Source organism: Pleurodeles waltl, chromosome 10, assembly GCF_031143425.1.
Source record: "Pleurodeles waltl isolate 20211129_DDA chromosome 10, aPleWal1.hap1.20221129, whole genome shotgun sequence".
NCBI lineage: Eukaryota > Metazoa > Chordata > Amphibia > Caudata > Salamandridae > Pleurodeles > Pleurodeles waltl.
The window spans coordinates 900,708,607-900,724,798 of record NC_090449.1 but is presented as its reverse complement, the minus strand read 5'-3'; the positions used below and the strand labels follow the sequence as shown (position 1 = coordinate 900,724,798).

General features: G+C 42.0%; 1 protein-coding gene across 2 annotated transcripts in view; it reads right to left on the bottom strand.

Annotated features, from left to right (window-relative positions):
- VPS50 (VPS50 subunit of EARP/GARPII complex) overlaps positions 1–16,192 on the bottom strand; it is an 880,308-nt gene that overhangs the window by 831,237 nt on the left and 32,879 nt on the right. The window lies entirely within an intron of this gene.

Here is a 16,192-nt window from a genome sequence, read left to right as displayed (position 1 = left end):
GTTTAAAAAACGGCAGGAGGAAAAGTCGCCAGGCCACGCCAGTCCACGAAAAGGAGCAACAAAAGCACCACATGTCAGAGGAAAGTAACTGCCAGATCAGAGTGGCCCTCACTAACCAAAGCTGGAGAAAACAACCTGGGTCAGACACAGACAGAACGAGTGAGCAACACTATGGTGAGGACCAACCATGGCCTCCATAACGGCAGGGCTAAAATCAGCATGGAACATGGCAGTGGAGGGAGTCTACCAGCCGCAGTAGGCAGCACCCATAGCCTGTATGAAATAGGCAGAAGCCTTGTCATGATTCAGACTCCAACTTTAAAGATGGCTTCATTAAAGAGAAGCAAGCATTCAAGGCAAGCATTCAAGTCAATGAGAATTAGATATGACAGTATGGAATACTATAGAAGCCCAACTAAACCAAGAGCAAAGCAAACACAAGTGAAACAGGAGCAGCTGCCTTGGGGCAGGTCTCAAAGGAAGTCATCTACACCCCAGCTGGTGAGGAAGGACCAAAATCCTGGACACAGTCAACGAGAGAGAGACAGAGTGGAACCTCAGAGCCAGGCCACTACATTTGGCAGATCAACAGCAATAGCACTCCCTAGTTGCTGAAGCAGACCTGGGCAGGTAGATAGACATCCAAACCATGACCGCCACAGGTTAGCAAGCAACGAAAAAACTGTTACTGAAGCACCAGCACAACCACTACAGTGAAGACAGTGAAACACTATCTGACTACCAGGAACCCCAGCAGAACTGAAACATCAGGTCAGATGAAATCAGATAGCACCAAAGGCCAAATAAACTCATCAACCACCCACCCACAAAAGGTGTTCTCCAGGAGCCTGGACATCACAGAAGAAGAAACGGAGTAAGTGTTGGAGGAACAGCTGAACATGGGGTCCTTACAGGGAGCTCCTACATAACATTAACATTCTAAATAAATAAAACTGAACTAGACAAATATATACTATTATACAAAATTTCGTTTGAGAAAGTAGTAAACACTGGAAAACTAGATTTCTTAGTGGATAAAGTCATACATTTTCATCCTTTTGGTTAAGTGGTCATACCTACCCTTGTGGTGGGATAATGGTGAAAATGTCACAGTCAAATTCAGTACACATACTGGTATAACCAAGAACTTTCCTATGGTTTAGTCCTGAACCTTTTTGACTTCTGTTGACCCCCACTGAATCACAACTGGAAAACCAGGGACCACTGTCTAAGCAATTTCTATGATTTGAAACAATACACATAAGGTACAGAAACATGTATACTGCCAACAGGTACAAATTATGGAATATTTTATTTAATTTCCAAATAAAACATATGAAAAACTAAAATTTTAATAGGAAGGTTGGAGTTTTTTTTAAATTTAGTTTAATTCTAGACTCCACCATATCCCTTTGTCTTTCTTGCTCCTAATGCATCCTTATTTCCTCAAGGCATACCAGTGCATTTTCAGTTAAACCAGCAATCATTTATACCAGATTTTATTTGCTGTACTTGCACTGCTTTCACAAATCAACGGATCTGGAGTGTGATTTGTGCAGTGTGATCTGTGAGTATTTGGTAAAAGTGCATTATCACCCGCCTTGGTATCCTGGTAATGAGCAGGAGAAAGTCTTACCTAGCCAAGTGTATGTCGGGCTATTCAAAGAAGCAGGTATTTGGCTTCTTGAAAATGTCAAGCAGTAACTTGGAACCTCTGATGTGTAGCAGAAGGTCATTCCATCCTTTAGGAGTGATGTTGGAGTGGCCCAACCACATCTGGTTTTGTGTATGTGTGGGATGTGAGCCAGATGGATTCTGGCTGAACAGAAGTGTCTGAATGGGTGGTGGAAGTGAATGCTGCTATTGAGGTTATCTGGTTCAGTGCTATGCAGTGCTTTGTAACAGTGGGTGAGGATTTGGAACTGTAATCATTTGTGTATAAGGATCCGGGGAAGTGGATTTTCCTTAGTATCTTCAGTGTGTGGAAGCAAGAAGCTGTGATGGCATTGACTTGGTCGGTCATATTGAGTTTGCTGTTGATAACAATCCCAAGATTTCTGGCCTGGGTGCCGTGTGTGAGTTCAAGTATGGTCGGCCACAGGTGGAGTCTGACGGTAAGGTGGCCTTACCAACGATCACAACGTATGTCTTATCAGTGTCAATTTGAGGCAGCTGACCTTCATCCAGTCCCGTATTTTGGTCACGAAGATGGTGAACTTATTTTGGGTGCTTGGAGCCTTGTCTGAGTGGGAGAGTATGAGCTAAGGTTCATCGGTGTAGGAAAGAAGGTCGATGTTGTGAGTGCGTGTGAAATTGTGCACTGGGATCATATATGCATTGATGAGGGTTGGGCTGAGGGAAGATCCTCGTGGAACTCCACAGCCGAGATTGTGGGCATCCCATGGGTAGGGAGCCAGGCCGGCTGACTGTTCTGCCACTCAAAAAAGAGCAGATCCAGTAGGGAGCGGGTCCTTGGCTTCCAACCACGTACAGACGTTGATTGAGGATGGATACCAAAAGCTGCAGTGAGGTCCAGGAGGGAGAGGGTGGCATTGTCACCTCTGTGAAGGACCATCTGGATGTCATCTGTTGCTGCGATGAGGGCTGTTTCTGTGCTGTGGTTGGGTCTGAAGATGGACTATCTAGTATGAAGGTGGTTGCCGGTAAGGTCGGTGAGATATCCATGATGAGTTCTGCGAGCACTTTGGAGGGTAAGGTAGCAGGTCTGTAGTTGGTGAGTGTTGATGGATCTGCATGGGGTTTACTGAGCAGATGGAGGACAATCATGTATTTGCTCCCATGAGATGGAGGAGCTTAGGATAGCTGCGAGTCTAGTACTGGGTAGCAGCCCTTTGGTGAAGGCATGATGGGGAGCATGGGTCCTCTGAGTGGGTAGACAGCACGGTGGCAGCTGTCTAGTCCATTTTGATGGGGACGCATTTGATCATAGTCATTTCGTTGAAGGCATGTTGCAAGGTTTGTTGGTCAAAGATGCTGCAGATGGAGGAAATTCTGCTGCAAAAGAATTGTGCTGAGGTGGTGCTGGAGGCAGCCAATGGGGAGGTAGAGTCTTTCACCATAGCAAATATCGCTTTTTATGCTGTTGGTGCAGCTGAAGATGCGGACTGCTAACACAGTGCGTCTGGTGGTTGAGATCCCTTGGTCATAATGTCTCTGGGTGGGTTTGAAGGTTATCCTGTGTGTCATCTTGGTTCATTCTGCATTTAAGTAGAAGGCTTCCTGTCTGTGTTATCTTGGCTCATTCTGCATCTGCACTCAAGTGCTTTGCAGAGGCGATTCGTCATCCTGAGTTCCTCAGTGGGCGGCTGTGAGAACAGCAAAGCGGGAATGCTCAATTTGATATGGTCTGTACAGGTGATTGGTGTGAGATGTTGTCGAAGGCAGTGAATAATAGGTCCAGGAAGTGTCCAGCAGAGGAAGTGGGTACTTCATTTGTTGGGTGCAGGCGGCTTCGCAAGTTCTGCAAGTAATGCTGTTGAGTTAGAGTCAACATGGTCTCCGAGGAAGATAAAAGTGCTGGAGGCAAGGAAGAGGGGTGCAACAATGTCTGCATGGTGTCAGCGAAATCAGTGCATGATCCTAGTGTTCTGTAGATGAGGGTGCTGCTCCGGATGAATTATGGCTGTGGCATGAAGCTTGAAGCACAAGTGTTCCATGCTACTGGGGATGTGTCCATGGAAGTGGTGCAGCTGATGGCATCCTTGAAGACGATGGCTATTCATCAGTGGACTTCTGCTGTCTGTCCTGCCTGGGGATCTTGTAGCCAGGTGGATGGATGTGGCAATGTTAGGGGTCGATGTGGGGTTCAGCCATGTCTCTGTGAGGAACAGCAGGTTCCACATCATAGTGATGCGTTTGGTAAGTGAACGGGTGTTGAGAAGCATGCATGAGTGTGGGTTAGGTTGATGGTCTGGGGAGTATGTGGATGGTCTGGCGAGTGTGTGAGTCAGGTGTTGTGTGCTGCTGGTGGAGAATAGGTGAGCAGTGGATGTGAGAGTGAGAATTTGCAGGCGCAGTAGGGGAACGCTTACTCAGTGTTGTGTGATGTAGCGCCACAGCAGTGCCATAGTGGGGCTAGAGGATGAGGAAGGTCACGGCAGGGCAGCAGTGGATCTGGAGTGGCAAAGGTTTCTGCAGAGGGCGCAGAGCGAACGGCCACAGAACCTTTACCATTTTAAATTCATCAGCTTGTGTTATGAGAGCCATGAAGGATGAATTTGCGTTTATCTGCATTACCACAATGGTAACAAAAACCGGATATCCTGTTTGGAGTGTGGAGACCTTTGGTTTACAGTGAAAAACTAGTTTGTGCAATGAACTAAAATGGAAAGAGGATACAAGAAACGGAATTTGGTTGAGCAGTCAAACAACAGAAGGCATACATGATCATCAAAATGAAATTAACAATCCTTGTGAAACAGTACCATGCCAAGTGTCACATGGTAGTAGTTGGATTACTATATGTTGACTCCTTTGGACTGCTTGAAGCTCAGGAAGCCTTAACAGCCAGTGGATAACTGCATCAACTGTTATATCACAGGTTCAAGAACCGCCCATGGAGTTTTTTCATAGTTTTTACTTAATGTTGAATAAATATAAGCACACACAGTGCTGCCATTAGACAGCTTGGGAATGGCCTTCTAAAACAACACATGGCAAAAATCTTTGGCATGCTGAGTGGTGTGTTTCACATGAAATACTTCATTACTACCCCTTTTCTGTTATATTACGTCTACATCTGTTATCCTAGTACCAGTCTTAACATGGGAAGTTAAACCCACTTCCAAAAACAAGAACACAGGGAAATGCTGAAATGATAGCCCAATCATCTTAATCTGGTCGCCATATTAGAATTGATATTTGCAATGTCCCTCAGTTTGCTTCCTGTCTCAACTAGAAAAGGAATTGGGAGAAGAGGCAATTTCTGTGCTCAGACCTTGTATTGAAAATAGGTAGGTTTGACCACTGACTTTGTGTTTCACCACTGTGCCTATTAGTTGTTCAGTGTTCACCAGTTGCAGATTACATTTTGTATTCAGTTTAGCTGAATATTGGCTTTATCGTGGCATTAGACATTGCAGTTGAGCCATTACAGTTGAGCTGTGTTTTTCCACATGGTAAACTAGGCTTGTGTTTTTTGTATTTTCTCTTACTGATCACAGTAGCATGATAAGAAAGCACATATTTTTTGTTTTCTCCAGTGCAGGGAAAGGTGCGGCCTTGGAAGGACAGCCTTGAAAGGCTGGCCAGTTTTCAACATTTGTCTTCCAACTCTGACCTACAGTAGCCAGCAAGTTTGAATATTTCCATCTGAGAGGAGGAGTTTTCTCCAGGAAGTCCTTTTGGTTTTTTAAAGCTAAAAAAAGAGGTGGCCCTGCTCAGTAACAAAGGAATTTCAAAGACCTTGGTTAGGATTGGACATCAAATGCCTGACATTTTCCAGTGAGGGTGAGGAGCTCTTTCTTGCAGTTGAACAGGGGTCGTCTTCTTGCTGGCATGAGAAAGATGAAGAGCTTGACAGGCCCTACGGTGATTAATTTTTACTTTATCCTTTGCTTTGCAATTATGCTATAGTATAATTACATATATTTGCTGTGTACATTGCAGTTGAGAATCAATTTGATATATTTTCCTTTCATTGCTGTGACTGTTTTTAAACTTGTGCCTTCGACCTACTAATCTCCTTCATTTTTTAGGAACCTCGTGGTGAAGTGATAATAAATGTCTTCTTTAAACTAAGAAGTGCATTCCAGAGATTTTTGTCAGCTTGGTCATTAGTGAATGCAAAATATTTTGGCATAGATCGTCAGTCAAAAAAAAAAAAAAGGGGGTTGGAAGTACACGATTTAAAAGTGTAAATACTTTTTTTGTTTAGAGAATTAAAGGAAGCACTGCAAACCATGTTTGAAAATGCATGTGAAGTTAAACTGCCTTATGGTGTTGTGACAAACATGTTTTCTGGTTTATCAGGACTTTCTAAGTTTTGGGATGGGTGCTTGGATAAAACTGAAGTGTTTTCATATTTAGAAAAGGTGCTTTTTGAAAGGAATCATGTCCCTTTTGTTCTTGACAGGAGGGTTTGGATACTTTTGTCTGCATACAGAAAAATGCATGAGAGATGTAAACAGTTAGAAAATGAAAATAAGAATTTATGTGACCAAATTAGCCAGAACAAATTATTGCAAGATAACGCAGAAATCTACCAAGATGTTATAGGAGAATCTAGCTTTTCACATTCCAGTAGTGAGGAGGTTAAAGGTGGGGGCCAGTGTGAGCATCAGGCGAAGAGCGTAGATCTTCGTGCGCAGAGCAGCCCATAGTTTTTGGCAGGAGTTGAAATGCATTCCTTAAAAGATTACACTGTGCAAGAAGTTGACAATGTTACCAGTAAATTCAGACCACTTTTGCAGAGTACCATGTGTATAATTAATTCAGACAAGACACAGATACTGTCGCAAAATGTGAAGTTTCTGGGAATTCAGTGGAATCCGGAACATAGGGAGATGTTGTTACAGGTAAAATTAAAGATTTTGGAGTTTGCTACTATTTGCACTAAGCAAGAGACACACAGTTTCATGAGATTGTTTGATTTTTTGAAACAGTATAACCCTCATCTGAGCACAATCTTAACACTTTGGTACAAAGTAACTAGGAAAAAACATGAGTTTGAATGGAGTAAGGAGCAGCTGTGTGCTTTTGATTTGGCAACTGAAATAATTCAACAGACTTTAGATTTGTGTGCAGTGCAAGAGGGAAACATGGAGTTACATGTAACTGTTCAGGGACAATATGCAAACTGGAATATGTGGCATAAACAGTGGAGGACAAGGGTGCCCTTGGGGCTTTGGATTAGAAAACTACTTGACTTTGTGGAGCGCTATACTCCTTTTGAAAAACAGCTTTTGACTTGTTATTGGGCTCTAGTGGATCCTGAGCAAGTGACACTAGGTTATAATGTAATTCTGAAACCTATCAATCATACAGTGGGTAATGAGTTCACCTATATCTCACCGTATAGGACATGCACAAGAGACTAGTATCCTACACTGGATCTCGTACATACAAGACAGGGCTCGAGTAGGACCGACAGGCACTGCAGCCCTACATGAACAGGTGTCACAAGCCCTTATACAGGATGAGGAGAGAGTGCAGAAGGTACCACAGGTAAAAGAGTCACCAATTAAATGGAGTGCACCATTTGAATTCTTGTCCCCTGAGGATAGAAAGCATGTTTGTTTTACCAATGATTCATTGAATTACGTGGGTACTAAAAGGCATTGGAAAGCAGTGTCATATAATCCAGTAACTGAAAAATCATTGTCTACCACAGGAGAAGGAAAAGTAGTCAATATGCAGATTTGTACACTGTGTGTGAGACTCTAAAGCAAGAGCTTCCTCAGACTTGTCGTTTTTACACTGATTCTTGGTTCACTGCCAATGGATTAGCCGTTTGGCTTTCCACATGGCTTGCACATAACTGGTTCATTCAATCAAAGGAGATGAGAAGCAAAGAGTTGTGGCAAGTAATTTGGGAAATGTTAAAACAGATTAAGGTCATAGATGCTCCTTGTCCCATTGACTCACTAGAATGCTGGTTCAATTCACTTACAGACATCAAAGACAAAAGTTCAGACGCAGAAGCGTCAACCCAGAATTCTGACTTGGTGGGGGTGGCTAAGTGGGCGCACCAAAAATGTGGACACCTGGGAGACAAAGCCACTTACAGGTGGACAGAGGTTAGAGAGATGCACATTCCCCTAGATTTGATACAAACTGTGATTTTGCAATGTCCTATTTGTCAGTACACACTACAGAGAGCTGTCCCGCAAACAGTCAAACGTCAGTTGGGGAGAGGAAAGTTACCAGGACAGATATGGCAAATTGATTACATTGGACCACTACCGATTAATAGCGGGTGTCAATACGCCTGCACCGTAGTGGACACTTATTCTGGATACTTGATTGCTGTCCCTTGTAAATGTGCTACTCAGCACAATACTATCAGAACTCTGGACTTGTTAATGTAATACTATGGAGTATCAAAAACCAACTAAAAGAGGGGTTTGGAAAAAGGGAGATTTGGATAGAAAAATCCTGGTCCTGTGTATAGAGCTCCCAATACATGTACAAAAACAAGGTATACACAGTTCCACAACGTAAGTGTAATCAGGGAAACCACATTAGGTCCTGATCTAAGGAAAAAATCGTAAAAAAGAAAGAAAGAAAGAAAGACAGGTCCCTGGAAAATTAATTATTTTGGAACAAGAGCCCTCACTCACCAAAAGGTGACATGCTTCATCCTCGGGCTTTGCTCCACGTCAGGCCGGCGCTGCAATGCCTGACGGGCCCCTCAAGGGGGGCTCTTTGCCGGAGATCTTTTGAGATATATGCCCGGTTTAGAAAGAATAGGGTATAGGATTGGAAAAATTCTATTTAAAAATAACTAGAGGTTAGGCAAATTTTATTAAATAATCCAACCACTGTCATGATTAAAACCAAAGAGCGGAGAGAGAAAAGAACAAGGTCTACGCTCCCCCAAAAATTATTCACTTCCTCACTCAATTTGAGGTTAGGAATTGAACGCACAGGATCCCCTGTACGATTCACCAGAAGGTCAACATGTTTCTCGCTATCGATGTCCTATGGATCTAACGCGATTCTTCAGGATCTAAACTACCTAATCCTATGTGTAAATATAACCTATAGTAAGGAATATTAGTACAATGCAGGGACCTGAAATGAGAAGAATAACAAACAAAAAGAAAAATAACAACACATTATTCACATGCACAATATCAACAGTAATGTGCTCTGTGCAAATCCACACATAGGTGAAGTATGCCCACTGTGGATCATCGTGTAAATCAATGTGAAAATAATGATGAAAAGAATGCTTACCCTCCTCATACTAGTGGATGGGCCACATCAGGTAAAGCACCAAGTAACGGAGGTCCTACTGAGCTAAATGCGTGGGTTCAATTATCAAATTGTGTTAAGGAAGAAAGACAAAAACAGTAATACCGGGAAGTAGAGGGATATAGCGTTTGCCAAACATTCAAGTGTCCCATAATCAAATGTAGCAAGATTCTACACATATTCTGACTGACCAGGTTTTTAAAGTTCACTTAGCTGAGAAAACATCAAGTAAACGTAAAATACGCGGTGTGCTGATTGCAGATGTTAACAGCATATATAAAGAATGTCATAGACACATATATGCATAAGTATATATAACACAGGTTCTCAAAAAACGCCGTAGCCAAGTCTGCAGCGGCGGTGTCTACACATGAGTGTTCGTGGTGGGAAATGCATGTAAACAACAAAGGACCGAATCAAAGGGTATGTAACTACCTTTACCCAAAGTAACGTGCAGTGATCCTAAGGATTCCCATCTAAACACCCAACAATATTACTATCCACTTACTTGGGACCTGTCCGAAGTTCGCGGCATCACCTGCCCCGTCTCGGTGTTCCTGGAATAGGAAAGAGCACCTGGTAGGCTGGGCTATGTATCTTCCAGCCTCAGCATAGAAAGAGGACAGAAACGGCGGCCATCTTGTGTTAGGTCCAGCAGTGGGATGGAAATTAAAGAGGGACTCCATCATGTAAGCCCCCCAAAAAAAAGGAAGAAAGGGGTCGGCCATCTTAGTGTTATAGAAGACCAAATTAAAAGACACAGAACTAAGGCTCAAATGTATGTGTCGGAAAAAGAATGGGATTAAGAGGCAAATTGCTCAGACTCAAATAAGCATAAAAAAGCATAAAAACCATGGAAAGAGATGGAATAGCCACAACTAGTAGCGAGTGTACTTAAGCCTGGTCAAGAGATTCCTTAATCATGATCGGTGCACAAAGTCTGTCCATGGTATGTCATCATTAAGTCCTATAATATGTGTCTTAAGTCGATAGACCCAACGTTGCTCTTTTTCAAAAAGGCGGTTTGTGGATTCTCTTTGGTCTCTGGTGGTCTCAAGTATAACCCACCTGAGATCGTTAGGGGTGTGATGTAAATCAATGTAATGTTTCGTCAATTTTGTGGAGGACCTCTGACATCTAATAGTACTGCGATGTTCATTTATCCGAATCTTGATCATCCTAGTGGTCATCCCTATGTATCGTAGTTTACACGGGCAAGTGATCATGTAGATACAATTCTTAGTACGCAATTAGTATGTATCCTTAACTGCCAGGTATAGGGTTCTCCCAAATCTAATTCTTGGGTGGTAGTGGTAAGTGAGCAAACATTACACTCACCACAAGGATGATGTCCTCTGACCCCCCAGCCAATGTGTCCTTATCAATTCTCTAGGTTTTGGCACAACAGGTCTAGTATGGACAAGTAAATCTCTAATGTTTTGAGTTCTTTTGAAAGCAAACACAAGATCTAACACAAGATGGCCGCCGTTTCTGTCCTCTTTCTATGCTGAGGCTGGAAGATACATAGCCCAGCCTACCAGGTGCTCTTTCCTATTCCAGGAACAATGAGACGGGGCAGGTGATGCCGCGAACTTCGGACAGGTCCCAAGTAAGTGGATAGTAATATTGTTGGGTGTTTAGATGGGAATCCTTAGGATCACTGCACGTTACTTTGGGTAAAGGTAGTTACATACCCTTTGATTCGGTCCTTTGTTGTTTACACGCATTTCCCACCACGAACACTCATGTGTAGACACCGCCGCTGCAGACTTGGCTATGGCGTTTTTTGAGAACGTGTGTTATATATACTTATGCATATATGTGTCTATGACATTCTTTATATATGCTGTTAACATCTGCAATCAGCACACCGCGTATTTTACGTTTACTTGATGTTTTCTCAGCTAAGTGAGCTTTAAAAACCTGGTCAGTCAGAATATGTGAAGCATCTTGCTACATTTGATTATGGGACACTTGAGTGTTTGGCAAACGCTATATCCCTCTACTTCCCGGTATTACTGTTTTTGTCTTTCTTCCTTAACACAATCTGATAATTGAACCCACGCATTTAGCTCAGTAGGACCTCCGTTACTTGGTGCTTTCCCTGATGCGGCCCATCCACTAGTATGAGGAGGGTAAGCATTCTTTTCATCATTATTTTCACATTGATTTACACGGTGATCCACAGTGGGCATACTTCACCTATGTGTGGATTTGCACAGAGCACATTACTGTTGATATTGTGCATGTGAATAATGTGTTGTTCTTTTTCTTTTTGTTTGTTATTCTTCTCATTTCAGGTCCCTGCATTGTACTAATATTCCTTATTATAGGTTATATTTACACATAGGATTAGGTAGTTTAGGTCCTGAAGAATCGCGTTAGATCCATAGGACATCGATAGCGAGAAACATGTTGACCTTCTGGTGAATCGTACAGGGGATCCTGTGCGTTCAATTCCTAACCTCAAATTGAGTGAGGAAGTGAATAATTTTTTGGGGAGCGTAGACCTTGTTCTTTTCTCTCCCCGCTCTTTGGTTTTAATCATGACAGTGGTTGGATTATTTAATAAAATTTGCCTAACCTCTAGTTATTTTTAAATAGAATTTTTCCAATCCTATACCCTATTCTTTCTAAACCGGGCATATATCTCAAAAGATCTCCGGCAAAGAGCCCCCCTTGAGGGGCCGTCAGGCATTGCAGCGCCGGCCTGACGTGGAGCAAAGCCCGAGGATGAAGCATGTCACCTTTTGGTGAGTGAGGGCTCTTGTTCCAAAATAATTAATTTTCCAGGGACCTGGCTTTCTTTCTTTCTTTCTTTTTTACGATTTTTTCCTTAGATCAGGACCTAATGTGGTTTCCCTGATTACACTTACGTTGTGGAACTGTGTATACCTTGTTTTTGTACATACTATGGAGTACCCCTCCAGATTCAGAGCGACAGTAGGTCACACTTCAAAGGCAAACTGGTACAGGACTACTGTTCTCAGCACAATATTGAGTGGATATATCATATTCCTTATTATCCACAGGCCTCAGGACAGATTGAGAGAATGAATGTTTTACTGAAAGCTCAATTGTGAAAATTATCTGATGAAACTGAAAAACTGTAGAGAGCATTTAAATGAAGCCGTCCAGATTCTGAACAATAGGCCATTAACAAATGCTGAAACACCTTTGATGCGAATGTTAACTCCAGCTTTGCAAATACAACCACATGTGGCCACCAATACCATCACATACTGGGAAATAAAACCTGGAGCGTTAGCTCCTTACAGAGCCAAACCCGAATCTGCAGGTCTTGACTTGTATGCTTCACAAGCTTACTGAATAAAACCCCTAGACATAGCTTTGAGTGAAACAAGTGGTGGAATACAGATTTCCCCCAGAGCATTTTGGATTGATTGCTCCCAGCTCTGTGTTGGCTATTAAACATACTCAGGTTTTAGGGGGAGTGATTGATGCAGGAGAAATCAAAGTTATTCTGTTAGATAGTGGAGAAGTTGATTTATTCAAATTGGAGACAGAATTGCCCAACTTGTCATAAGTGCAGTGTATGGAGGTTTGGTACAGAAGGGGACTGCCCCAGCCCTTCTGACAGTGCAAGGAAAGGGAAGCTGTGGTGCAGCAGATAAAAACCTCAGTGCTAAGGTGTGGGTTGAATCCCCAAATGGCCCTCCAGCATCTGCAGAAATGATAGCAAAGAGCCCCAATAACGTCCAGCTGATTATCAAACAAGGAAAGGAAAAAGGAGAGCACATTTCAGATGACAAATGTTATTTGAAAGAAAAGACATACTTGTTTCTTTTACAGATCCTACTACGACTTGCTACTGACCACGAGTGTGCGATGTGGTCTCCCTTCGGACGTTTGCATGTGGGGTTGGGGGAGGGACCGCACCCCAACCTGAACCTGATTGATAATCTTTGTACAATGCTCCTGCTGCTTTTAAAGTACAAAACCTATGGATCCATTTTGTGCAAATTGCGTCTCCGATTCAAGTTCTACATGGGAACAATACAGAGTACCATAGATGTTCTGTCAACTTGTTTGATTACATTTTTCCACTGGAACTAACTAATGGTGTGTTATCATCTGATGACTGCTGCCAGTCTCATTAAGCAAAATCGACAGTTGGCTGGCTGTTTTTCATGTGGAAACCTGACTTTCACTTACATTCCAGCAAACCTTTCAGGTGGACCGAGTACCTTTACATGATTAGAACTCATGATGTTTCCATCTAATTCTACACCAACTTCCTATCCTAGAGACACACTATTCAGTCAGTTATTATCCCAATTAGAAGATATATATTAGCTTCAGTCTTTTCTTTGTAGGTGTGTCTGATTTAAAAGTTTATAAGATCACTACGTTAATCCACTTCCATTGCTTTACAGTGATTGCTTTTATTATTGCATTATGTTGCTGAATACAATGCAAACCTGATTTGCTAATAATGATTTTGTTTTTTCTTTGAAACAAGAGAAAAGTAAACAAAGTCCTTGGTCAAAGGCTGGAAATGTATTGAAAATAGGTAGGTGTGACCACTGTCTGTGTTTCACAACTGTGCATATTGGTTGTTCAGTGTTCTCCAGTTTCAGAATACATTCTGTATTCAGTTTAGCTGCCTATTGGCTTTATCGAAGCGTTAGACATTGCAGTTGAGACATTGCAGTTGAGCTGTGTTTTCCATATTTTCTCTTACTGAACACGATAGCATGATAAGAAAGCACATATTTTTTGTTTTCTCCAGTGCAGGGAAAGGTGCGGCCTTGGAAAAAGACCCTTGAAAGGCTGGCCAGTATTCAACGTTTTTCTTCCAACTCTTACCTACAGTAGCCAGCATGTTTGAATATTTCCATCTGAGACAAGGGGTTTTCTCCAGGAAGCCTTTTCGGTTTTTTAAAGCTATAAAAGAGGTGTCCCTGCTCAGTAGCGAGGGAATTTCAGAGACCTCGGTCAGGATTGGTTGTCAAATGCCTGACATTTTTCTGTGAGGGTGAGGATCTCTTTCTTGCAGTTGAACAGGGGTCGCCTTCTTGCTTGCATGAGAAAGATGAAGAGCTTGGCAGGCCCTACGGGGATTAATTTTTACTTTATCCTTTGCTTTGGAATTATGCTATAATATAATCACATCTATTTGCTGTGTACATTGCAGTTGAGAATCATTTTGATATATTTTCCTTTCATTGCTAAACGTGTACCTTTGACCTACTAATCTCATTCATTTTTTGGGAACCTCGTGGTGAAGTAATAATAAATGTCTTCTTTAAACTAAGAAGTGCATACCAGAGATTTTTGTCAGCTCGGTCATTAGTGAAAGCAAAACAGACCTCCATCTTGATCACAAGAAATTCCTATCCTACTGAGTTTGAGAGAAGGTGATAGTTCATAGAAAGAGCATGTCTATGCAGCCATTGTAGAACAGATCCCTGGCCCGTGGACATAGATGTTTGAAGGTAACTTACTAGTATAGCCCTCTGGCTCACAGAGTGTAAAGATGTGGTTTTAGGGCTGCTTCCATCAACACATGTGTTTGGGCGAAGGATCAGTGTGTTTGCATCAGCACAGTAGAGTGAAGGGGTTCTGCACATGTGCTGTCATTTTCAACTCCGAAGACAGGCAAACTGTTTGCAAGTAACTGGGTCCTGTTTAAGTTGTGCCTTTTCATCAGGACTGAGCTACACTCCTTCCTTTATTGAGTGCCTGCTACTGATACAGTCCTGTCTGTTTATGAACTATTTTACTCTTTGTTCTGTATAATGGCAACCATATAACCAAGAGAAAGCATCTCTGCAAGTCTTCAGATTCTTCAAGGTACCCATTGCACAAAAGGTCTGAGCATGGCACAAGAACTGAAGATGAAGACCAAATCAAGAAACTAATTCTAAAGACTCTGGTCTCTTTAGATAAGTAGACAATGGATAGTCCTTTTAATAAAAAGTTCCAGATATCCTGATGTATTGCTACCCAGTGATAGTGATGGCACAGCGTCTCCTGGAGAACAAAAAGAGTTATATGTCACCAAAACAAATGTTCTGTCTCATGTGAGGGAAAACGTTGGATTTTCACTGGTAGATGATCCAACAATATCTGAAAAGATCTCTTTCAACAGTTTTAGGGGGCCCTCTATGCTACGAGTTCCTATACAACCTCATGTCCTGGATTGCACCCATAGATAGGGGTAAAACCAAGACAAGACACATATGACAATTGTTTTTGTAGTGACTCTTTCCTGTAGAAGACATGGATAAAAACTGCCTCATGCTATTCTTGCCGACATCATTTTTGTCAACATTTTGATGTATTTGAAAGATAAAAGGGTGATTCATCTTTAAAAAAAAAAGCAAAAAAAAGTAAATTTAGGTTCTCCCCTAGCTTTAATTGCAGGCTTATATGGCGCTTATACTTCTCAATCATTGAATTCATATTTCAAGTAATTGTTTAAAGTGGCTCACTATGGTATTGGATTCTCAGATTCTATTTAGAAGGGATGGGAGGTCAGATAGAACCTCTTTTTGATGTTTTATTCAGTATGGTTAAAGCCTCAGCTTTCACCAGTACAGTGTCAGAAGCAGGTAGGTGCAACCTATTATTAAAGGATTAAAATAAGAATCTAGCTCCCAGAGCCACAGCTTTATGCATGCCTTTTGATGGTACTCATCATTTTGTTTTGGAACTTTAAGGAAATCATCCTCTATCCAAATAAAGGAAAATATCCTATTCCATTAGATGTCAGCAGTCTAAGACTTCTGGGACTACTATGAAGAAGACCGGAATCATTGTAGCAGTTCAGTAAGTCATAAGTAAAGCTCTTCATGGCAATATTCCAATAAGAAGAAACAAGGACCTTTTGGAAAAAATCAGCATTCCTGATTATGCAGAGTACCAAGCAGGTGATGGCCCCAAGCTGAGAGTTGGAAATCATATTTGCATTTTATGAATACCGGGAAAAATCAATTTCAGATGCCTGAGTGTTAGAAGGGGTTATAAAACACAATTTCTATTTCATTATCTAGATTAAGGGACTGTGGCTACTGCTTAGCTGAAGTGTCCAATCAGGAGAGAAGGAATGAGGCAAGGCATAGTTGCCTTTGAGCAGAAACAGACTACAATCCATGATGCAATATCTAAGACGGGGAAAGCATTTTACTCAAATTTCCTGGCTTCCAAAGTCAAAGGCAGATTTTAAATGGTGGCAGGGTTGATCCATGCCCAAACAGTGGCCAACACACTGCAAACCTCAGTGATGACA